The sequence below is a fragment of the Ranitomeya variabilis genome, chromosome 1 (assembly GCF_051348905.1).
Source record: "Ranitomeya variabilis isolate aRanVar5 chromosome 1, aRanVar5.hap1, whole genome shotgun sequence".
Classification (NCBI taxonomy): Eukaryota; Metazoa; Chordata; class Amphibia; order Anura; family Dendrobatidae; genus Ranitomeya; species Ranitomeya variabilis.
Window position 1 is genome coordinate 920,548,880 of NC_135232.1, and position 26,985 is coordinate 920,575,864.

At 42.4% G+C, this 26,985-nt stretch overlaps 1 protein-coding gene across 1 annotated transcript in view; it reads left to right on the forward strand.

Moving 5' to 3' along the window:
- The window catches only part of FAT4 (FAT atypical cadherin 4), a 340,488-nt gene that overhangs the window by 6,421 nt on the left and 307,082 nt on the right, over positions 1–26,985 (forward strand). The gene's annotated exons all lie outside the window — the stretch shown is intronic.

The window sequence follows — 26,985 nt, forward strand, 5'->3', positions numbered from 1 at the left end:
ATAAAGACATATCATTCCTGGTGATTTTTCTTCCTGTACTTGATAAGTCCAGATGTTCCTGGGATCACGTACCAAATCATTCAAAGTGTCCTCCACTCTTTTATTTCTTACTTCATAGTTTAAGGTTGAAGGTAGACTTAAGTCTATCAAGGTCAACCTACAGCCTAAAATGTTTAGATTTCTATTGATATATATATATATATATATTGAGCACAATTGTCTTCTTATGGGTTGTGTCTTCTAATGGGGACATTGGGCAAGCAGTGACAGCTACTCCTGGGCCTCCTATATCTTGCAGACATGCTCCATGGCATAACAGCCCAATTTTATGTGTCCCAATTTAGGCAGATGGAAATTTGTTGTACATGTGCTGAAGGACATCATTTCATTAATAAGTAGGATTGCACCTAGGGCCTCATTCAGACATTCATGAGTGACATATGCATTCTATCCATGGTTTTCAGGGAACCCTTAGCTATACATGTCTATGGGACTGTGATAATCGCTGACAGCTCACAAATGGCATCAGTGTATAGTCCGTGTCCTGTCCGTGGTTAATCTATAGGAGAAAAGCTTTGTAATCTATTTGTATATCCAAATGTAAAAATCACTGATGGAAAAAACTGATCCACGGTCCAAACACTAATGAAACTCGGACTGTTGTTTTGCGTACGTGAAGAATCGCGGATGTCTGAATGAGGCCTTGTGGGGTCAGTTTCTGTCTTGCAGAGATGGCATGCTACTGCTATAAGCACTGACTAAACCTCTGGGAAGTTGTGTGGCCGTAAACTAAACACAAGATTAGGTTCTCTCTACTTAATGAAAACATTTTCAAAGTGCTCAAGTTCTGTCGCTGACATGCTCAGTGTTTCATTGCAAGCTCTCAGTGGCGGAGTGAACTCTTCTGAGTGAGGAGCTCGGATTTCCAGCCAATGCTGAAGTCTTTTTGGTTGCAGTAGCCTGAGAAACGTTCTTTTGCTTACAGAGCCTTTCTACATGCGAGTTATGGCTTTTTCTGGTAAGCACAAGTCTTACCTCAAATGAAAAACAAATGTTTTACTAGTGAAGCATTTTAAGATCTTCAGTTTGAGGGTAAAGTTGATGCTTGCATGGCTTCTTGCCTTACATTTCAGACAAATAATAGCTTTACTGGGAGATTCCTATAGAACTGCGTACACTTTTCTGAATACTAGACAGATGTAGCTGGTGTTATTAATAACTGCCCCCCTAGAGAACTTGACCAAGCAGGGGTCTCGGATTATTACCATTCAGAGTTACAGACACACATATTGCACTAGAAATGGCTCAATTTCAAAAGTAAACTTATGTTTATGTTTTTTTTTCTTTGTCTGTTTTGGACACAGAAATACTTTCACACAGTTTTGCTGATCTGAATTCTGCAATCTGACAGTAATATGCTGCTATGAGCAATCTTACATTAGATAATGGATTATATTAATGACTTTTTTTATAAGCTTTTTTCCTTTGGCCAATTTCAGACCATGGTAATATAGCTGCAAGATGCAGACACCCCATTGTTCTAATTAAGCAAACTGCTATCACCTATGGTAATATATATTTGGCTGAGAAGAAACATTAATTTCTGATTAGCACAGCAAATGGACCATGATTTGGTGCAATGCATCCTTTGTTTTCTAGAATAAGCTGCAGAACTAGGCTGATTGGTGATCTGGAGTCTAGCAAAGCTGGGTGACCCTATGGGAGGTGTAATGGCAGCCGGGTTGGTTGTTGCCTTCCTCTAAACCCATACCAATGTAGCAAATGCCAAACCAATATGCTAAGAAATGATCACATTGCGCTTTTTTTATTTGCATAACATGGCCGCTCTTTACTTTTGTATTATTTGGCTGCATTTCTCAAATAATGTAGCATGTCACATCTGTTTGCTGAATAGATTTATTTGGGTAGATTCGCACAAGGCAGATTTAGTTGCAGACATTTATACGACTGTTTTATATATCTAAATAGAGCTTGAAGAAATCCATGCACTTACCACCAAAACAACCTCAACCAGATGTTTGAAACTGATTTTCAATTTCTGCAACAAAATCTTCCATTTGTGAATCAAAGATACTTCTTTGTGGAATTTATATGCTTTCATATGATCTGTTGCAGTTAGAGATAAGCAAAAGATTTGCGGTGCCTTGTTCTGACCTTCCAGCTGGCCTTTGTTGCAGCCAGACTTCACTTCTATGGCCATCTTCCTTGGCCCAATATCACCTGGACACCTTTGCCGCTTCCTCGGACTAACGCGACGTAATAAAGTGTGTCATTCAACATTGTCATGGATGTTGCATGGCCTAGAAAGTAGCCATGCAGCATCCATGACAATATGGCACGACACACGTCATTTCATTGCGTGAGTCCTACTAGGAAGCAGCAGAGGTGTCCAGAAAATGCGGGCAGAGAAGTCAGAACAGGAGGTCATGACAGGGTACCACAATTCTTTTTGCTCATTCCTAGCTGCAATCTTAATGCACATTGGATTACACAACTATAAGGAGTACAAACTACTGTTAGAAGAGAAGAGTTAGCAGGATGGTGAGCTGACTGCAAACCATGTCCTACGAGGAACGGTTAAAGGATCTGGAAATGTTTAGCTTGCAAAAAAGAAGGCCAAGAGGAGACTTAAAGGGAACCTGTCACCCCGGTTTTTCATTCGGAGATAAAAATACCGCTACATAGGGCATGAGCTGTGCTTTACAAAAGTGTTTTTTTTTCTACCCTGATTCCCCACCTAAGCTGCCGAAATTACTTACCAAAGTCGCCGTTTTCGCTTGTCAATCATGCAGGTCTGGTCATAGGGGCGTGGTGACAAAGCTGTTTCTTCCCCCAGATCTTGCTTAGGTTTCCGTTGGTGGCGTAGTGGTTTGCGACTGCGCAGGTGACGAAAAACAGCGCGCTCTGCGCTATATCCCTGGTGATCGGTGGGGGCGGCCATCTTCCTGTGGCCGCGCATGCGCAGTTGGAGCGCTCTGCTGCCCGGCGCTTCAGGAAAATGGCCGCGGGCTGCCGCGCATGCGCAGATGGAGATCGCGGCGGCCATTTTCCTGAAGCCGAGATGCGAACTCTGCTTCAGGAAAATGGCCGCCGCGATCCCCATCTGCGCACACGCGGCATCCCGCGGCCGTTTTCCTGAAGCCCAGGGCAGCAGAGCGCTCCAACTGCGCACGCGCGGCCACAGGAAGATGGCCGCCCCCACCGATCACCAGGGATATAGCGCAGAGCGCGCTGTTTTTCGCCACCTGCGCAGTCGCAAACCACTACGCCACCAACGGAAACCTAAGCAAGATCTGGGGGAAGAAACAGCTTTGTCACCACGCCCCTATGACCAGACCAGCATGATTGACAAGCGAAAACGGCGACTTTGGTAAGTAATTTCGGCAGCTTAGGTGGGGAATCAGGGTAGAAAAAAAACACTTTTGTAAAGCACAGCTCATGCCCTATGTAGCGGTATTTTTATCTCCAAGTGAAAAACCGGGGTGACAGGTTCCCTTTAATAGCTGTCTACAAATATCTGAAGGGTTGTCACAGTGTAGAGGGATCATCCTTATTCTCATTTGCACATGGAAACACGAGACACAAAGGAATGAAACTGAAAGGAAGATACAGATTAGATATTAGAAAAACACTTTTTGATAGTGAGGGTGATGAATGAGTGGAACAGGCTGCCACAACAGATGGTGAGTTTTCCTTCAATGGAAGTCTTCGAACAGAGGCTGGACAGACATCTGTCTGAGATGGTTTAGTGTATCCTGCGCTGCATTGAGCAGAGGGTTGGACACAATGACCCTGGTGATCACTTCCAACTGTAACAGTCTAAGATTCTAGGAACAGTTAAGAAAATGCAGCGAGCACCATTTGCTAGAAGGCCCAGTTCTCAGCTTTTGGTCAGCACTGACAGTCATCAAACCAGTTGAGTTTTTCTTCCACATTGCTGCAAATGTGTAAAAAATAAAGTGTATAGATGTGAATATTCTGTGTATCAGTTGGTCATATTCTATGGCTTCTTTCAATGTTTTTTTTTGTAATTAATGTAGCTTCTTACTATTACTATTAAAAAGACAATTTGGTGGATGGAAAGCCATTTATTTCATTACACAAATTAGATTTAAATGCAATTTTGTAGTCTGTAATAATCGCTCCAAGTGCTCTGCAGCAGACACTGAGCGCTGATTGCAGTGATTGCATTCTCCCGTAATGGGTTCATTATGTTGTTTGGTGTTATCTGTGGACACTGTGGCGGTAATGTTGTGTTCAGTACAGCCATGGCTTATGCTCTGCAGATCATCTCCCACTTGGGGATTTGAAAAACTATTAATATGTAATAACAGAATATTCTTTTTGTCACAGTATACGGAGAGATTCTTTACTTTAAACTTGCCTACATTCAGACAACCATCTCTGAGGAGCACAGGTCTCCTCAGGATCCCGTGCCTACACCAATATCCCATAAACTATAAATTATGGATATGAAACAGGTAAACGTTCAGCCTTCAGAAGATTTTCTTAATTGGGATAATATATGTCCTTCCTCCAAGTCCCAAGTAAAATATTGTGCACGAAGCGAGGAACATTACTTTTCCCCTTAAATGTAGAAGAAGCAAAAGGAAATTAGCATTCACATGATTATTCATTGGATCTCCAATGTAATACATCTTCTTCTGAGTAACGCTCCCTTATTCCCCCTCCACCACCACTTCCCATATTACCTGCATATATTATGTGGGAGCATAGAAATCTGTTCAGCAAACCCCTCTGACCGATATTGTCCTGATGGCTGGTCAGTGGACCTTCTGGGTGAAGCTCTTCCTTCCCTTTGTCAGTATTGCTCCTGCTTATAATGCACTTATTCTATAATATCCTTGTATTAGAAGACTGATGAAAATGCCATTCCTAGATAGAATATTTTATTTAGTTTTCTAGTTTCTTCTTCACTCTTGTATGATGTAAAATTATACTCCCTATTAGAAATCCTTATTGTTTGTCTCCTAGGGGATAGAAATCTTCTTGATCATGTGATGACCCCCCAGGCACATAGCTCCATTGTATTGTAGTAATGAACCATGCTTATAGCGGTCATACAGTACTTTAAACACTACATACCATCTATATCATATCTAGTGATAGACACTAACTTAGATGTGCAGCAGCTTGGTGGGGGTCCTGTTCATGAGACACCACCGGTCATTCATAAAACGGTTCACTGCTCAGCAGGCAGAGGTGGTCTGAGCGCTCTGTAAAAGGATATGAGCATGTACTCTACTCCATATACAAACTCATAGCGCCTGATTCATGAAGACCAGCGTTGTTCACGCCTGCCTTGATGAGAGGGCGTGCTGCATTTAAATGCTCCTGATTCATGAAGAGGTGCATGCATCTTTATGAATCTGGAGCATCTGACAATTGGCGAGTGCTTCTGTGGGACATACCAGAAATCTCACTCCAGTCATTGACTAGAGTGAGATATTTGGCATCGGGAACACCACAGCTCGTTATGAATTAGACAAGCTGTTGCGTCCTGCCAAATTTGTCAGCTGGGAGAAACTGAAAATGCAAAAAGTACCAAAATTTTGGCTCAACTCTGAATTGCATCAAAACTTTAAGACTGTTCAAAGCTTTTACGCCAGAACTCTTGTGTGAAAACTTTGCTAAACCGGGGCCATAGACTTTGTGCTAAACCTGTACACCACTCTCTGCACATGCTCAGATAAAACCTCAGCTCTTCTGTCTGCTGATCATTGCATCGTAGAGCGGCTACTTGAGCAATTGGTGGTGGTCACAGGACGAGGTCCACATCTTAGCTAGTATCTATCATTAAAAAAATGTAAGTGATACATATTCTATAAATGGGTGACCTATGCCCAGAATCAATGTTAGATTGATAAGGTCTGACTCACAGTGCCCCCGTCATCATCATCTCTATGGAGGGGATGGGGTGGTCATTATTTACCATGCACAGCTCTGTACTTTTTAATAGCAACCTGGAATTACAGTTAGGATTGCATTGTAGTATTATGGGCAATTGCTACTAAATGAAGGAGCTGTGCCTGGTAGGCAGTGAGGTAGATGTGATGCTTAATAGAGCACCAAATACCCTTAGAAAGCTAATTAAAGGGGGTTACCAAAGTCAGACCTGCACTGATTTCATATTGATCACTTGTTAGTAGGATAGGCCTTCAATATTAATGGACCAGATAGCCTTTTGAATGAATGTTTCCATTCAATGACAACAAGCAGGGCACAGTTGATGCATGAAAGTCTCCAGAAATGGCATGTCTTTTTAATTATGACTGAATGCAGGTCATTGTGATTTTCCTATAGATTTTCACTGCCACTTTCATTGTTATATCCCCTCATAAAGCAATATTAGCCGTGATGTGAATACGGCAGTTCAGTGGAGGGTTTTCACATCATAGATGGCACAAGAATGAATTTTCATTGCGTGGTCCTCCCCGCGCCTCCTGCCTGCTAGGCCCAATATCTTCCGCATATCAGCTAGAGTTCTTCTTCCTACGCGGTATGTCTGATCTCATCCTCTGCTATGTAGGACGATCCTCGTCACCTCGCGTCTGAGTCTAGCATGTATTTTTCTCTTAACCATCTGTCTATAGGCAGACATAAGATTACATTTGCTAAACCTGAGATCTGCCACAGACTGTAAATCAGCTGCAGCCTACAGAGGCCTCCAGCAGGAGAATGGTCAGTGCTTCCTTTTGTAATAAAGTAGCGAACAAGAGGAAACCGGGCTCTTCCTGTTGAATTGTTCAATCATTTTTATTGTTCCAATGACAAAAGATCATTTTTATTCCACAAGCCCCTACATTCTTGTCCCAGTCATTTTCTGCAGTGGGCATCACTATAGGATATGAGGTCCCAGTGCTGGACCCTCGTAGCGCTGGGTTCCCCCCAGCCTATAGCGTTGGCATGTCCAGCTGATGTGGTGTTGCTAGGTAACTCATTAGTTCCCAGACTGCAGTTCTTGTTGGCACTTTACTTTCTGAAGTTTAATAAACCCGCTGGACATACTTGAGATGCCATTGTTGATTAATTGCATCCTTGCCATTCTGTATCTGCCAGCTGATACGCTAAGTGCTTTTGTGCTCACTACTGGACCAGACACACTTTTACTTATGGTTTTCTCTGCTCTCCTATACACTCCATACATACTGTAATGTAGGATTTATGGCCCATGAATGACAATACTTTAGGCCCAAACAGTGCTCTGCACTATGAATAACCTACGGATAATGGATAGTTAAAGTGAATCTGTCGCTTACTGAGATGATGGCTGTAGTTTTGATAACATTTCACATGTTTATCAGTGGGAGATTAGCCCTAGAAAACTAATAAACCTGCTTACAAATCGTCCTCCATATCCATGATCTCTGTTTAACCTGCCCCAAACACTGATTGGCAGCTTTCTGCCTATGCACAGTGTATACAGCAAGCTGCTAATCAGTGTGGAGGGCGGGATTATACAGAGCTCAGCATTCCGAAAACTGGAAGATCTGTAGCAAATAAAACTGTGATTTTATCAAAAGTGCAGCAAGCAGTGACACATTGCTGGAATCATAGTCTCTACCCTTACATCATCCTCTTCTCAGATTGGGTAGCACAAACCTGCTTACAAATTCTCTTTAAACGTGGGTTATTCACAGGGCTGGTGCGAGGGGTACATATGGGTGGCACAATTGCCTTCAGTTTTCATTCTGCAACCAAATAGGCACTGTAGATGAATAATATGAATGTTAGACACCAAGCCATAATGCACATGTAGAAGAGCCAAATATACATGTCACTGGTGTATTACAGCGGTTGTCTGGCCTCAGGCTACAAGTCTGCAGTCACTCTTTAGGACTGCAGTTGATTTGTCCTCACATTGCACTGCTCCGGTAGTGAGCGGTCATGTGACCCCAAGTATGCATACATCTGGCCACATTCCGACTAGACTATATCCGGCCTTGCTCAATGCTCACACATTGAGCAAAGTTGTGTTCATCTAGTCAGCACGTGACTACAAGTATGCAAATCACATACTTGCGATCACGCATCCACTGCCCCCAGCGCCAGCACCAAAGAATCCTTATAGACCAGTGCAATGTGAGGATTCACAAGTCTGCAGTCACATAGCCTAAGTTTGGACAACTCATTTCAGGTTGATATCATCTGTGGGTGAATATTTGTCAGTTCAGTAGCTATCATACTAAGGGACATGTTGTGGGGGGCGGACGTCCAATGTAAAACCCATTACTTGGGCACCAAGAGAGCATATCCCATCTCTAATTAGTCATTCTACTACTCAAAGCATCTAATTAAATGTCATACTGATATAGACAAGAATGGACAGAGACAGAAGGGGACCTCTGTGCAAGAACAGTATGTGAGCAATTTAAGAGTTCATCAGAATGCACCCCCTCACATGCTGCCTTGTAGGTGTAATTGGATCCCCTTCTCCTTGGGCCTCGGTCACCAATGCTACGTCCGCCATGGACACTAGACCATTCTAGGTCATACATAAGTTGTGCCACACCATAGTTTAGGAGCCTCAGATTTACACTCTATAAACCCTCCATAAAATTATGAATATTAGATATTAGAGGGAGAAGCAGGGTGGGGGCAAGCGTCTTGTTTTCTGAGCCCCATTGTCACCTTTCTATGGGACACGCTCCTGTATACTTGCATTTTTTGATCCTCGTCTATATTAGTATTTGTGTTCATACCACCCCATTGGGCTTTGATTATTTTTAAAATTGTTCAAAATCTAATAACTGGGCCATTCTCCATGTTTATTGAAGGCTCCTTATCAAACAATGATATCAGACTGCAGACAGATACGAGTCTCTGAACATCTAATTCCAGCCATGATTCTGTACACATAGTTATTCTGCGAGTTTCCAGGCCAAATAATACTTAATAAGCAATGTAATGAAGCAGACTCTGTGGAGCTCTCAGTCCTCTGCAGTCTCCAAAAAATACTGGAGAATCCGATCCAAGAGTCACAGTTTAGTTGCAGATTATGACCTTTGGCTTACAAGACAGTTTCGGATATCTCTTTAATAATATACAGCACAATATATATAAATTACTTTCTCTGTTACATTACCATAGACAGTGACCTTCCTTAAAAATATATTAATAACAACTGTCTTTCCCTTCATCTCCTAACATTGTTTTTCCCATTGGGCGTTGCTTGCCCCTCATATGGCGAGATCAGTCACCCGTGCACAAGCTGTTAGACAGACAGACGACAAACAGGCGGAATACAAACAGACTGATCGGCTACAGGCAGATAGTGAGGCTGGAGCTGTAAAAGGTTATTTAAGATGCTGCAGAGAGACTGACCTCCAGTTCAACTGATGATTTGCTGCATCAGATGCTGAGACATCTAAATGACCTCATAAGTTATGTGACTTCACAGGTCTAACGGTAAAGGTCATTGACCGTAATGTTCTTGGGTGCATTTTGTAACTATCATAAAAGTAATCAAATAACAATAAATATTATTTTTTATTTTATTAAGTCTTATTCTTCAGGCTGAACTAAGACTTAAAGTCTATCCCTGAATCTTGCCCCTTCGTAGTAGCAACAGTTGAGGTTACCATTAGTGGCCAAACAAGGACTCGTGTTCATGTCATCTTGTATAGGTCAAGTGTTTCATGATAATGCATGAGTTGGAGACAGGCCACATTCTTGCCATGAATAAGACGGATGTCAAAATGTCAAGGCTAAACGCAGCACGGTGGTTCAGTGGATAGCAGTGCAGCCTCGCAGCGCTGGAGTCCTGGGTTCTAATCCCACCTTGGACAACATCTGCAAGGAGTTTGTATGTTCTCCCTGTGTTTGCATGGGTTTCCTCCAAGTACTCCAGTTTCCTCCCACAGCCCTATCGGGGACAGTGATGGTAATGTGTGCAAAACTGCGTTATATAAATATTATTATTTTTTGTAGTGGTGTACCAGCAATTTTTTGCATCAATAATTTTATATTTTGTGATATAATAAATACTAAAATTTTATTCAACATTATTACATCCCGCTGGATCTATATTTTCTTTGCTCTATTTACACTGGTTGCTATATCCATTCCGTGCGGGATTAGATGTGGAGGAGTCCCTATACAGGTGAGCTGACTTTTCTATTTTTCTGACAGGCCACAGGAGAACCGGTAAATCCTCCGGTAGGCCCCTGTGCAGGAATGTGGCGCTGGCCTCTCTACATGGACAGTAGTTGGGACAATATGCTTGATTCACTTTGTACAGACAAAGACAAGTTCTCATCATTCATTTTATAAACTACTCAAGCTATTATTATATTAAAGCACTAGAAAATTACTGAATGAGGGAAATATAATATTTGCACGTAGCTGAACAGTGGGTGCCGAGAGTTAATGTTACTGGTGGTCTCTTGGTACTCTACTCCAACACTTGCTGAAGAGTAAAAACCTTGCAAATTAAATTGAAGGACAAGAAGAACAGATGGGCCGCAGCGAGGGCTTTCTTAGGCTACTTTCACACTAGCGTTAACTGCATTACGTCGCAAATGCGTTGTTTTGCCGAAAAAACGCATCCTGCAAAAGTGCTTGCAGGATGCGTTTTTTCTGCATTGACTAATATTAGCGACGCATTTGCGACGCAATGACACACGTCGCGACCGTCCTGCGACGGTTGCGCTGTGCTGTGGCGGACCGTCGGGAGCAAAAAACGTTACATGTAACGTTTTTTGCTCCCGACGGTCCGCTTTTTCCGACCGCGCATGCGCGGCCGGAACTCCGCCCCCACCTCCCCGCACTTCCCCGCACCTCACAATGGGGCAGCGGATGCGCTGGAAAAATGCATCCGCTGCCCCCATTGTGCGGCGGAGACAACGCTAGCGTCGGGAACGTCGGCCCGACGCACAGCGACGGGTTGTTCCCGACGCTAGTGTGAAAGTAGCCTTATGGATCTGTACAGCACTGGTCATGTTGTATAATGACCTAGTCTGTGGTACTTGTCACTCAGTCAACTGCAAGCTACCAAGAATGGGAGCTATTTTAACATAACGTTAAAGGAATTGGCCATTTTATCTTTATTTTAACAAATGTGTCAGAGACATAATTTTGTCGCACTTACTAATTAATGTTGCAGGTTCTCCTACACTTCATAGTAGAAATTTATTCATAGACTGCACAGCACTACTGTCCTTACAATGACCACATATGGAGGGACAACCAGGTCAGTCCATCTTCCTCCTTCAGTTGAAAAACAATGCACATGGGAAAGCTGTTTTCCAGTTGTAGGAAGTTGTTAGATCTGATTATATGCTGTTTTCACACAACCCAGTCCAGCGGCCAGGACAATAATCTGTGGTCACTGGATGGAAGCCCTAAGAATCGCCTCCAACCTCCCAGAATCCGTGACTCTTCTTTTAACTAGCTGGCCTGACTAGAAATCACATGTGTGTCATGACACAACAATAATGTTATGCCAGGCTAATCAAAAGAAAATCTGCAGATCCCATCAGGTAACAGGCAGTTCTTATGGCTCCCATACAGTGGCAAAATATTACTGATGTGGACTCTGGATTGGGTCCTGAAAATTGATTCACATATACTCTAGTGTTCTTCCAACAATGGCCATTTTGAGAATAGAAGCACTGTGCAGTCTGTGAAGAATCCTGTACTAACAAGTACAGTATCACGGGTTTACCATAACAGAGAGTAGCCATAAAATCACAGCATCTGATTTCTCCTACTAGGTTTCTTTTAACAGTGCAGGGGTTAATCTGCTCAGGTGAGAGCTCCTGGAAGCTTTCCTGCATTATGGCTCTCAGCTGTGCACTTTTAGACACTCCCATCTCTTATATAAATATGGTCCTGGCTAGCACTCATTGTCAGAGGTAGCTAATGCTGCATGGCTGGAGGTTCTTGTTGGTTGATATTTGAGAAGGTGTTTGATGGATTTATATGTGACTCCAGCTAGGTTTTGAGTGTGTGATAATTCCCTTTCTTCTCCTACTTTGGTTTAACCCCATCCTCCACTTCCCTAGTGTTTTCCTCTGTTGTTTACTGTATATGTGTATGTTTGTAGACTACTACTACCCTGTTCCCTTGGTGGGGGAAGTGTACAGACTGAGGGTGGATTCATGAGCTAAGGCAAGGTATGTGGCCCCGGCGTCTTCACCATCTGAAGTAATCCAGGGGACAGGGCGAGCTAAGGGGCCCCTAGCGTTAGGAGCCCCTGGTCCTGGGACACCCGACAACATAGTTGTGACATGCAAAAGGAGAACCTGTAATACTTATGTAATTGCAAACACCACAAAATCATGTGTCAATACTTCTATGAAAATAAAGATATAGTGGACAACTGCTTTAACTCTCTATATTTGTGCAAATTTGTTCTTTTCATTTATGGACACAAAAGGAAATTTCCAGCATTAATAGTAACCTCTATGTGGCACTTATAGCTCCAGATATGAGTGCTGCAAATAAAATGTTTCATATAATCGATGAGTCAGTACATTTTTTTCATATTATTTCATTTGTTTGTATATCAGTGTATTTGATGAGATACATGACATCATTCCATACTCTTCTAAATCCAGCCGCCACCTGATCGCTATGTTTCTTGCTATTAAACAGTAGGTTTAGTCATTGTTGAGCAATGTGGGAATAGTTGAATTTTCCAAGAATGCTGAAACAACAAACCTCAGTATTGAGTATCCTCACCCGTGCAATAGAGTTTTTGTGAAGGTTACTGAATCCATTTTTTTTTTTAAATAAATAAAAAGGTTCAGATTCAATATTCAGATTTCACTTTTTCCTAGTTTCCTATTCAGCAGAATGGGATGCATCCACTGCTGAATATTAAGCTGGCTCTGGGCACGTTAATAAGATTATATTAAGCTGAAGCGGTGTGAAGTGAGCTGTACAGCATGTCGAATAAAGGAATAAGCATGGAAAAACTGTCATTTGGGCTGCGATTATTCACTTGGTGGAATTTAGCTGATCAAAGCAAAATATGACTCTAGAAGATCCGCACATCTACATATTCATAAGAAAGTGATTGACTATTTAATTGGCAGCATACTTAAAATACAGAGTGCAGTACAAAGTCGTTTGGGTCACATATTCACCTCTGAACATAACGTTGGCTATACCCCTAAATAGTGTTACTGTATAAATACCTGTCTTATACTTATCCTGACTTTCTCACTAGTTGGCCCAGAGATTTTTCTAGTAATTTTCATTCTGGAAAGTTTGCGCTTTTATACCAGATATTGCGCAAATATTTGATACTTGATCAGAAAATTGTTCTAATACACTTAGTAGCTCATAGAAATGTCACCTGCAAAATGGATACCTGTGTGTTAAGGTAGAAGAGCAGTTCTCATGAGGAACAGTTGTAGATGAGTTGCAGTTCCAATATTGTAAGTGGTTCATTAGTGTTCTCCAAAATTAGGCCTCAATATTCAAATATTTAATTTGTAATGGTTTCTGACTCAATTCCATGGCGGCAACTCTGCCATGCACTGTGCAGGGAATCCACTGCACAACTCAGTTCAAGTGAATGGGACCAACTGCATTTCCCTGCACAGCCAGGAGTAGTGCTAAGAAAACAATGCTGTGCTAAAGCAGTTCTGGAGCCCTTCATTCTCAGGAACAGCAGAGTTCCCAGAGGTCAGACCCCAACTGACTACAAAGTGATGGCAATATGTAATGGTACCAAGTCATCCAGGGAAGTACATAGATATTCAGAGGCCCCATAGCGAATGACTGAATTGAGCTCCACCCATTGGTCTGAATTGAGCACAACCCATCAAGTCTGTGAGATCGCACTGCCACAATTATAGAGTGGACTCCCAACTTCTGCTGTACATCTGCAGCAGATGCTGGATAAAGTGGGCAGGTGCCCAAGAAAGGGCAGGAAAAATTCACCACTGAGCCTCTCCCATCCATGGGCCCCATAAAAATTGCATGGCTTGTAGTGATGAGCGAATGTGCTTGTTACTTGAGTTTTCCTGAGCATGCTCAAGTGTTCTCCGAGTATCTTGGGCGTGCTCATAGATTATGTTTGTGTCCCCACAGCTGCATGATTTGCGGTTGCTAGACAACCTGAACACATTCAGGGATTGCCTGTTTGTTAGGGAATTCCCACATGTATTCAGGCTGTCTAGCAGCCACAAATCATGCAGCTACGGGGACTCAAACATAATCTACAAGCACGCCCAAGATACTCGGAGAACACCCAAGCAGCACACTCGCTCATCACTAATGGCTTGTAACCGTAGACTGAACACCACTGATGCCCTCATTATATGGGAAAGGAATACATCTTTAATAAATATTAATCTGCTGTAAGAAAATATGTTGTGTGTTTATAACCCATTTAATATTATTTTAAATGAAATGGTCCCATTATGGTGAACATTATTTTCCCTTCTGGAAAAGTAAATAATATGGTGATTCTGTCATAGCCAAATCACACAGGACAGGTTTAGAGGATTTTACGTATTAGGTGAAGATTAGACATTTTTACTTTGACTTATATGAACATGGCATAAAAGTTCCAATATAGAGAAACATAACAATAAGATGATTACATGTCCGTTGGCTTTTCTATATGCCGTATAGAGCATATTGTCAGGCCCAGAATCTTGTATTGCAGTACGGGAGGCATAACCTGGGAAAGGAAATGCTTAGTCACAAGGAGCTACCATAGCCATCTCCCCCTCTTTGAAGACGTATTAGTGCAGTGGAAATAAAGGGTAAATGCTGGAATTCCTAGCGCTGAGTGCGGAGAACAATACATTGCACCTTTATCACTAACAGCCATCTGTGTTCCCTTAGTCCAATGCAAGGACTTGGCAAACGGACACTGCTTCCTCCTACGCTCTGTGATTTTACTCTACACTTTGTGTTTTCAGTTCAGATTCTTCTATTTTTATTAGGGAAGACCCAAGTCATATAAACTTGCAAAATTGTTTCTGGCAGAAGTTAAGAGCAGAGGAGCAGCGCTATTACTTGTGACTCGATAACCTTGTGCTATGTCATTGGCAGGACGCTCGAGTAGTCAGTTTATAATGCTGAGCATCATCGGTCCGGTGGTGACATTCTGCTGCAATTTTGGCCAAACCATGCAGAACGGTTTAGAAACATTTTGGATTCTGCTCTGTAAACCCAGACCCCTTTTCTTATGTCTTCGAAAAAACCTGAATGGTTACTATTCAACTTGTGGTGCAGAGAGAATACAGAAGTGCGAGACAGGGCAATAAATTCTTACATGGGTCTAAACAGCCATAAATTATTTCCTGTAATTTAGCACTGGTTGACGCCAATTTCTAACCACCCGCTGGGGTGAAAAATCTCTGTTTTCTTCTGTTTTGCTACTGAGCCAGCAATTTAGTAAATGAGGTAAACAAAAACTGCTTAATACACAAAATACGGCCGAATCGCGTCTGGATTTACTTTTTGTCTGGGATTATTATGACCTTGCTGGGGTTTAGTCTGTTAAATAATACTAAGGTAAAGTAAATGGGCTGTGTTTAAAATAAATAACCTTTACGGATTTAGTATGCAGGGACCACATGGAGACAGTATTTTTATGAGATGATCTGCAGATCTTGTATGGGAACCATTTTCTCTTGTTTCCACGTTTCGCAGCGTAAGTTTAGTGTAAACATGATCTCACCTCCCAACGTGAATTTTATCTGCCACAAATGACCTACTTTTTCAGCGTACCGTGAGCAGATCATGTTAGATGGTGGGATAGGAGAAAAGTTTAACGTCCTGCCAAAATTGGAAATGTAAAAATAATTAAAAAGAACAAAAAAATCCTATAGCACCCATTTATAGTAACAGGGGCTCATTGCACACCTACACCAATGCCATATTTGATCAAATATTGCTCTTTTTTTCCCACTTTTTTTAGTAAGCTGGTGTGACCTAGTGGGGGATGGGATGTAACCTGGAATCAATTATAAAGAAAATGTTCCGCAGCTTATACCTACCATAGATTTTACTTTTGGCACATAAGCTGTTCTGTGCATCTCTTAAAGGGGTTATCCAGCCGAGCACAATTTTGGAGCAAACAAGCTCGTTGAATCTTAACAGTGGATAAAATACACACTGTTAGGTCACATGCAGACGAGTGTATAAATCGGATGTGTGCTGTCGGATTTTTATTGAGACAGAATACGGGCAGCACATTGACCCATGTTATTCAGACGAGCAATTTTTTTCTCGGTCCAACTGTCCATTAGAAAAAAAATCGCACCATGCAATACGTTCTCCTGAGTCCCGTCTGAGGGGCATAAATGAGCCGAACCAACACTTAACATCTGAATGGCAATCAATTATAACAGATACTTTTCTATTATCAAACTATATTTGATCTTGTACATTTTTCAGTGTACATGTATGAAATCAGATCGCACACGTAGAAAACGGACACACGGATGGCACAAGGATGAAAATGGGAAGTTTGAGTTTTCTGGATGAAACTTGGACGCTTTCTCATATGGTCATCTGCATCCCCCTCTGGATTCTTCTCTGCTTGCCAGTTTGTGCGGTCAACACATGATTGCAAGTATGAGCTTTGCATAGTTGCGGTCATTTACTAGCTTTTCCTCTGTCTCAATAGAGCATTGACAGGAACAATTGAGAAGCAAGTCGACACATGACCACAACAAATCTGATACTTGAAGTCATGTGATGACCAATCAGACACTCAAGCAGAGCCGGATCTTAACAGTCTGCATGTTACACACTGCCAGGATTCGACAAGCTGGAGTGCGTGCCAAACAGTTACACAGGGCTGGACAAACCGATTAATAAATTTGGTACACCTTGCTTCAGCGCTGATAAAATTAGGATCGCCACATGAATAGTGATGAGCGAATATACTCGTTACTCAAGATTTCCCGAGCACGCTCGGGTGTCCTCTGAGTATTTTTTAGTGCTCGGAGATTTAGTTTTCATTGCCGCAGCTGAATGATTTACATCTGTTAGCCAGCATAAGTACATGTGGGGGTTGCCTGGTTGCTAGGGAATCCCCACATGTACTTATGCTGGCTAACAGATGTAAATCATTCAGCTGCGGCGCTAAAAACTAAAACTCCGAGCACTAATAAATACTCAGAGGACCCCCGAGCATGCTCGAGAAATCTCGAGTAACAAGTATATTCACTCATCACTACACATAAACATTCGACTTTACCGGCGTCACCACTCTGTACTGTGCCATGATACCACTACTAGGAAATGTGATCACTGAAACTACAGATTGGCTGCAGCGGTCACAAAATGTTCTTTAAAAAAAAAAAGGCTTAAAGTATTTATCACATTTATCTAATTTGTAAGACCCTTGTTCATTTGCCCTATTAGGGCATATGATGTCATGAAGAGGGCACCCTGTCTCTATTATGCAGGGTGGAGAGCCTCTGCAGAAGTGTCTCCTGCTGAGGAGTACCATGGACCTTTCCAAGCTGTAGTATATAGTTTGCTGGTAGGCTTCACTGGAAATGTTATTTTCTATGTCTCCTTACTTTAGATTCCACAATTCTTGTCAGAGGAAATTGCAGGTAATTAAATAAATTAACATTTGCACCTCCAAAGTGGGCATGCAAGATAAAACTATACCAAAACTGTGGTCACCAAAACCATGAGGCAGGTGGGTTCATACTTTGAAGGGTTTTCTGGTGTCACCATATCGATGGCCTATTCTAAGCGCACATTTGATTTCTACAAGTGCTGAGACTTTAGCTGTAATACTTGAATAAATTCACATTTTAGCTACAATTTGTAACCTCCACATCTTCCTTTATTTGGGCTTATTTTATTTTAAAGTCTCCAGAATACAGAATATGCAATAACTCAGTATTGTCCATTGTATGACTCTGCCTCTTTAATGAAATTGTCTGTAATTATAATAGTAATAACTTATTATTTACTTTGCCTCTTCAGTAAAAGATGTCTGTTAAACATATCAGCTGGGACCCCGGCCAAATAGTGTTCATCTACGGTATTGACTTTCAGCAGATTTGTTCCAGTTATGGAGAGATTTGGTTACCGTACCAAAAGCCAGGGAATATAATCGTGCAAGCTACTCCCCAGCTATATATATTTTACATACATTACATTGTACTTCTATATTGATTCTTGGCATTAGATTTCCATCAAATAGTTTTAAGATATTTCTTCTTTTATGTCATTTGTCCTTTAGCTTTTAAAGTGAACAATGTGTTATCCCCAATTTTGGAATTTTGAAATTAATATTCCTTTTTAAAGACTGACATTTTTTTATTTTATTTTTTTTTTATTTGTAATGATCTGCAAAGTGCAAGGGTTTAGGTAGTCTTATTGTTCTTGCCTTGCAGATGCATCATTGCACAGTAACCTAAGAGCTCGTATTCTCATCCCTACAGGTCTATTACAAGATGGTCAGGGTGTGACTGGGATAACATAATATTGTACCGAGTTTGGAAGCTATCCCCTATCCACAGAATAGGGAACAACTTGCTGATTACAGGATGTCCGATCCTGAGCACCAGGGCTGAGAAGAGTCCTATGAGAATGCAGTGGTGGTCCATCATGCGCACATCTGCTCCTTTCATTCTTTATTGGACCGCCTAGGATAGCTAGGCGCAGCTGTCCTATGGATTGGAGTTAACGTCCAAGCTTGGTACCACCTCTCCAAGGAAGTTTTCATCTATGCAATTTCCTACTGTGTTTTACAAAATGTACTCGAGTGTGACTCTGCACCTCAAGGTCTCCTGCACCTGGCAGCGCTGTGTGCACAGATCCAGTATGGTGGTTCACCAATTTCCTATGGTTCTTTAGATTGGGCCATAAGGTCTCCACGTATGGAGCACCATATGGTGGCAGATTTGTACTATGCCAATGTGCATGGTCTCGTATAGACACTGCACAGCACAGGGCTGCTCAGTCACACTCATAAGAGCTCTGAAAACAGGACTATAGGGATTTTTGTATTAAATGGATATTGAAATGGGTGCAGAAATGGCATCAGAATTGCTAGCTGCAGGGGACTTGGTTTCATGCACTAACTGATTTCTGGCACAAACAAATACATTGTAGATAATAGATTGTTATTTTTTGCAATAATATAGTATTGAGTAATCCTAGCCAGTGTTGGAGTGGGGTGCCAAGGGCCCACCCGTAGCATTGACTCTGGGAGCCCACTGATCAGTTACATGCAATCATTACTTTACCCTTTTAGCCTATTTAGCTTTCTTCTGTAGAATAATAAACTGAGTAGTTTTTTTAAATGACTGATGAGACCCTGCCATTATTTGTACATAGAGTTTGTGGCCAACTACTAATCTTATAGAGAGGTGGGGCCTACCGGGGGATACACCTGCTCCCCAGTGAGCCAGAACTGACGGCATATACATATTAGGAAGTATTATATATGTATTTATAGGTTTTCTTCCTTTTCGGATTTCACAGTTGTCTTTGCTCATTTAACGCCCACTGTGATGAGTTTGAAGTGGTATATTGGAATCCCCGGTGACCCCACTGAGGTCTTTGGTGTGACCTTCCTACAATTCATGTCCAATCAACACATTAGAGTCCAGGAAGTGCCCAATGAAAGTAGCTCTGCTTGGATTATGGGATTGTAACGATCACTTTGAAGGCAGTAATGGATATTCTCTAAGAATCCATCAACCCAATTAGTGTCAGGTACATCGGTGATTTCTATCCCATGCCATAAAATATTCTTGTGAGAGATTTGCAGATGATCTGCGAGCTGTCTGTATCACATTAACCTTTTCTAGTGCCAGGTAAAGATTTATCACTAGCCCTATTCCCATTTTGCACTTTTTTCATCAGTGGATCAAAATAAAAAATAAAAATCAAGTGAGCAGGACCATTTATAATTTGAAGATTCCATGCCCTCAAGCAAAATCTGTCTAATAGCCCCTGTTAGGCATCATTGTTAGTACTGGGATCATTTTAAGCCCCCTGAGGATCCAGGGTCCAGGTGTGAGTTTTATTCCCAATCACTAACATGATGGTACATCTGACTACGGTACTAAATTGCAGGGTCATGTCACAGATCAAGAGACTGGTGGTGGTGGGGTAATAGCAGATTCTTTATTTGCCACTTACAGCAGTCTTCGAATATGTGTGTAGGATGGCAGTAAGATGCAAGTGACAACTATGTTTGTAATGCACTATTTTACCAAAGCCTGAAACACAAGTAGATCACACTTATGTATCTATTTTCTAAGATTTTAGGCATATTGTACAATGCAGCAATTCCAGGAGTATTCTTCTATAGAGCGGATGCGGCAGATGTATTGCGAGCACCACAGTGCCATCTAGTGGCCACATGTCAGTTGCATTCCATGAATGTCTAGCAATTCATTTATATTTCTTTACTGTCATCATGTAATAAAATTTCCTATGTCCTTAAATTTATGCTGCTTCTAGAATAAAATAAATCTATTATTGTACAATTCCACAAAGTATGTCAAATATATGAGTTGCGGTCACAAAGGACAGTACAGAATGTACTTTTGCATTTGTAAACTAATCTTAACTCTTAATTAGTCACAGCATAACCATGAGCGAAGTATAGATTTTTATTGTTTATGGAAGATTTATTATCAGTGCTATTTTCCAGTGCTTTCCTGTAATTCCTCACTCATTTAGACTTGTCATGTCTTTTACTAAACATTTCCCTTGTGAATGAAAATGAGAAGGACAGGAGTGAGAGCGAATGAGCGAAAAACTAGCGACTCAATAATGATCTATTACCTTAATGACAAAGTGACAATGTTTGTGATTCAGGCACAAGCTTCAGCAATGGAATAGACAACTGCACACGTATAATCCTCTAACTTTATTTGTATTTCTCATATACAGTGGGTATGGAAAGTATTCAGACCCCTTTAAAGTTTTCACCATTTGTTTCATTGCAGCCATTTGGTAAATTCCAAAAAGTTCCTTTTTTTCTCATTATTGTACACTCTGCGCCCCATCTTGACTGAAAAAAACCCCAGAAATGTAGGAATTTTTGCAAATTTATTAAAAAAGAAAATCTGAAATATCACATGGTCATAAGTATTCAGACCCTTCGCTCAGTATTGAGTAGAAGCGCCCTTTGAGCTAGTACAGCCTTGAGTCTTCTTGGGAATGATGCAGCAAGTTTTTCACACCTGGATTTGTGGATCCTCTGCCATTTTTCCTTGCAGATCCTCTTCAGTTCCGTCAGGTTGGATGGTGAACGTTGGTGGACAGCCATTTTCAGGTCTCTCCAGAGAAGCTCAAATGGGTTTAGGTCAGCACTCTGGCTGGGCCAGTCAAGAATGGTCACATAGTTGTTCTGAAGTCACTCCTTTATTATTTTAGCTGTGTGCTTAGGGTCATTGTCTTGTTGGAAGGTGAACCTTCGGCCGAGTCTGCGGTCCAGAGCACTCTGGAAGAGGTTTTCATCTAGAATATATCTGTAGTTGGCCGCATTCATGTTTCCTTCAATGGTAAACAGTTGTCCTGTCCCTGTAGCTGTAAAAAACCCCAATAGCATGATGCTGCCTGTTATGATCCGGTGACCTTGGAGCCGCATGAAACTTTCTCTGGAGTGGGTGGAAACTGTACTGACCGCAGATCCTGAACTAACACCGCAACTAGAAGTAGCCGTGGGGTGTGCCTAACAAACCCTAGACACCTCGACACAGCCGGAGGACTAAATACCCCTATAGATGGAAATAGGAATACTACCTTGCCTCAGAGCAGAACCCCAAAGGATAGGCAGCCCCCACGAATATTGACTGTGAGTAGGAGAAGAAAATACACACGCAGGCAGAAAACAAGATTTAGCAAAAGAGGCCACTCTAGCTAAATAGGAAAGGATAGGACAGAATACTAAGCGGTCAGTATTAAAACCCTTAACAAAATATCCACAGCAGATAATACAAAAACTTCCACAATCTAACTAAAGACGTGGAGTGAATATCTGCAACCCTAGAGAATCCAACAAGACTGAGAAAATACTGACACAATCTAAGCTGGACAAGAAAACACAAAAGAATAGCACTGAATTATGAAGCACACAGCATGTGCGCCACAAAAAAAAAAACAGACACTTTGCTGATTTGGCAGAAAGGCAGGAGGAACCAGGCAGAGGTCCAACACCTCCCAACAACAATTGACAACTGGCAAGGACTAATGAATCCTGCACGCCTAAATACCCCAGTCAGAACTGCCATCAGCAGATACACCTGACCAGGACTGCAACTCAGGGACACCTGCATTACCACCTACAACCACCGGAGGGAGCCCAAAAGCAGAATTCACAACAGTACCCCCCCCTTGAGGTGGGGTCACCGAACCCTCACCAGAGCCCCCAGGCCGATCAGGACGAGCCAGATGAAAAGCATGAACCAAATCAGCAGCATGGACATCAGAGGCAAAAACCCAAGAATTATCCTCCTGGCCATAACCCTTCCATTTGACAAGATACTGAAGCTTCCGCCTCGAAAAACGAGAATCCAAAATCTTCTCAACCACATACTCCAACTCCCCATCAACCAACACAGAGGATCAACAGAGGGAACAACGGGTACCACATATTTCCGCAATAAAGATCTATGGAAGACATTATGGATAGCAAAAGAGGCCAGAAGCGCCAATCGAAAAGACACCGGTTTAATAATCCCAGAAATCCTATAAGGACCAATAAACCAAGGCTTAAACTTAGGAGAAGAAACCTTCATAGGAACATGACGGGAAGACAACCAGACCAGATCCCCAACCTGAAGCCGGGAACCAACACACCGACGACGGTTAGCAAAACGTTGAGCCTCCTCCTGAGGCAACACCAAATTGTCCACCACATGAGCCCAAATCTGCTGCAACCTGTCAACCACCGAATCCACACCAGGACAGTCAGAATTCTCAACCTGCACAGAAGAAAAACGAGGATGAAAACCAAAATTACAAAAGAAAGGCGAAACCAAAGTAGCTGAACTAGCCCGATTATTAAGGGCAAACTCGGCCAATGGCAAAAAGGCCACCCAATCATCCTGATCAGCAGACACAAAGCATCTCAAATAGGTCTCCAAAGTCTGATTAGTTCGCTCGGTTTGGCCATTTGTCTGAGGATGAAATGCAGAAGAAAAAGACAAATCAATGCCCAGCTTAGCACAAAAGGCCCGCCAAAACCTAGAAACAAACTGCGGACCTCTGTCGGACACAATATTCTCCGGAATACCATGCAAACGAACCACATGCTGAAAAAACAACGGAACCAAATCAGAAGAAGAAGGCAATTTAGGCAAAGGCACCAAATGAACCATCTTAGAAAACCGGTCACAAACAACCCAGATAACCGACATCCTCTGGGAAACCGGAAGATCAGAAATAAAATCTATAAAAATATGCGTCCAGGGCCTCTCAGGGACCGGCAATGGCAAAAGTAACCCACTAGCACGGGAACAACAAGGCTTGGCCCGCGCACAAGTCCCACAGGACTGCACAAAAGAACGCACATAACGTGACAAGGCCACCAAAAGGACCTACCAACCAAATCTCTGGTACCAAAAATACCAGGATGACCAGCCAACACAGAACAGTGAACCTCAGAAATAACTCTACTAGTCCTTCTGTCAGGAACAAACAATTTCCCCACAGGACAGCGGTCAGGTCTGTCAGCCTGAAATTCCTGAAGAACCCGCTGTAAATCAGGGGAAATGGCAGAAAGGACCACCCCTTCTTTCAGAATGCCGACCGGTTCAAGGACCTCAGGAGAATCAGGCAAAAAACTCCTAGAAAGGGCATCAGCCTTAATATTCTTAGAACCCGGAAGATACGAAACCACGAAATCAAAATGGGAAAAAAACAAGGACCATCGAGCCTGTCTAGGACTCAGCCGTTTGGCAGACTCGAGGTCAATCAGATTCTTAGGATCGGTCAGGACCACAATACGGTGCTTAGCTCCCTCAAGCCAATGTCGCCACTCCTCAAACGCCCACTTCATAGCCAACACAAGACTCCTCAGCCACCCATAGATAAAGAGGGAAGAAAAGACAAAACAGACTGCAGAAAAAAAAATGGCTCAACACCTTTCTTCCCTTCTTCTGAGATGCATTTAACTCATTATTGGCCAGTTGTACTGTTATGATCCGGTGACCTTGGAGCCGCATGAAACTTTCTCTGGAGTGGGTGGAAACTGTACTGACTGCAGATCCTGAACTAACACCGCAACTAGAAGTAGCCGTGGGGTGTGCCTAACAAACCCTAGACACCTCGACACAGCCGGAGGACTAAATACCCCTATAGATGGAAATAGGAATACTACCTTGCCTCAGAGCAGAACCCCAAAGGATAGGCAGCCCCCAGGAATATTGACTGTGAGTAGGAGAAGAAAAGACACACGCAGGCAGAAAACAAGATTTAGCAAAAGAGGCCACTCTAGCTAAATAGGAAAGGATAGGACGGAATACTAAGCGGTCAGTATTAAAACCCTTAACAAAATATCCACAGCAGATAATACAAAAACTTCCACAATCTAACTAAAGACGTGGAGTGAATATCTGCAACCCCAGAGAATCCAACAAGACTGAGAAAATACTGACACAATCTAAGCTGGACAAGAAAACACAAAAGAATAGCACTGAATTATGACGCACACAGCATGTGTGCCACAGAAAAAAGAAACCAGACACTTATCTTTGCTGATTTGGCAGAAAGGCAGGAGGAACCAGGCAGAGGTCCAACACCTCCCAACAACAATTGATAACTGGCAAGGACTAATGAATCCTGCATGCCTAAATACCCCAGTCAGAACTGCCATCAGCAGATACACCTGACCAGGATTGCAACTCAGAGACAACTGCATTACCACCTACAACCACCGGAGGGAGCCCAAAAGCAGAATTCACAACAGCTGCCACCACCATGTTTCACTGTTGGGATTGTAGTGGGCAGGTGATGAGCAGTGCCTGGTTTTCTCCACACATACCGCTTAGAGTTATCACCAAAAATGTCCATCTTCATCTCCTCAGACCAGAGAGTCTTATTTCTCATAGTCTGGGAGTCCTTCATGCTTCAGGCTGTCATATGTCTTGCACTGAGGAGAGGCTTCCGTTAGGCCACTCTGCCATAAAGGCCCGACTGGTGGAGGGCTGCAGTGATAGTTGACTTTGTGGAACTTTCTCCCATCTCCCTACTGCATCTCTGGAGCTCAGCCACAGTGATCCTGGGGTTCTTCTTTACCTCTCTCCCCAAGGCTCTTCTCCCATGATTGCTCAGTTTGGCTGGACAGACAGGTCTAGGAAGGCTTCTGGTGGTCCCAAACTTCTTCCATTTAAGCATTATGGAGGCCGATGTACTCTTAGGAACCTTGAGTACTGCAGAAATACTGTTGTAACTTTGGCCAGATCTGTGTCTTGCCACAATTCCGTCTCTGAGCTCCTTGGCCAGTTCCTTTGACCTCATAAATCTCATTTGGTCTGACATTCACTGTGAGCTGTGAGGTCTTATATAGACAGGTGTGTGCCTTTCCAAATCAAGTCATAGTTTAATTAAACACAGCTGCACTCCAATGAAGGAGTAGAACATCTCAAGGAGGATCACAAGGAAATGGACAGCATGTGACTTGTGTTGAGCATTCCGATACCGCAAGTATCAGGTATCGGCCGATACTTGCGGGTATCGGAATTCCGATACCGAGATCCGATACTTTTGTTGTATCGGGAATCGGTATCGGGATTAATATCAATGTGTAAAAGAAAGAATTAAAATAAAAAATAGGGATATACTCACCTCTCCGACGCAGCCTGGACTTTACCACCATAACCGGGAGCCGTTGTACCTAAGAATGCGCGCTTGAAGGGCCTTAGATGAGGTCACTGCGCTCTGATTGGTCCGTAGCGGTCGCGTGACCGCTACGCGACCAATCACAAAGCAGTGACGTCACCTAAAGTCTTTCAAGCGCTTGAAATACCTTAGAAGACGTCACTGCTTTGTGATTGGTCGCGTAGCGGTCACGCGACCGCTACGCGACCAATCAGAAGCTGCGGACGTCTTCTAAGGTATTTCAAGTGCTTGAAAGACCTTAGGTGACGTCACTGCTTTGTGATTGGTCGCGTAGCGGTCACGCGACCGCTACGGACCAATCAGAGCGCAGTGACCTCATCTAAGGCCCTTCAAGCGCACATTCTTAGGTACAACGGCTCCCGGTTATGGTGGTAAAGTCCAGGCTGTGTCGGAGGGTGAGTATATCCCTATTTTTTATTTTAATTCTTTCTTTTACACATTGATATGGATCCCAGGGCCTGAAGGAGAGTTTCCTCTCCTTCAGACCCTGGGAACCATACAGGATACCGTCCGATACTTGGTGTCCCATTGACTTGTATTGGTATCGGGTATCAGTATCGGATTAGATCCGATACTTTGCCGGTATCGGCCGATACTTTCCGATACCGATACTTTCAAGTATCGGACGGTATCGCTCAACACTACATGTGACTTAAATATGAGTGTCTGAGCAAAGGGTCTGAACACTTATAACCATGTGATATTTCAGGTTTTTTTTAATTAATTTGCTAAAATTTCTACATTTCTGTTTTTTTTCAAGTCAAGATGGGGTGCCGAGTGTACATTAATGAGAAAAAAATGAAGTTTTTTTAAATTTATCTAATGACTGCAATGAAACAAGGAGTGAAAAGTTTGAAGGGGTATGAATACTTTCTGTACCCACTGTGTATACTGTACATATATATATATTCTGCATGAAAAGTGATTTAATAGATGACTGCATATGTATAAGAAATACTCTAACCCTATTCTTTGTGTTGGTATATATACAGATATGGTTAGAGTACTATAAGTGTGCAGTCATCTATTTAATCAATCCAAGTATGCGCTTAAATCACAAACATATGTCTATATATATCCCGTATGTGAACCTGGAGTAATTGAACAGATGACTGCATACTAATAATATGCTAACCTTATCTC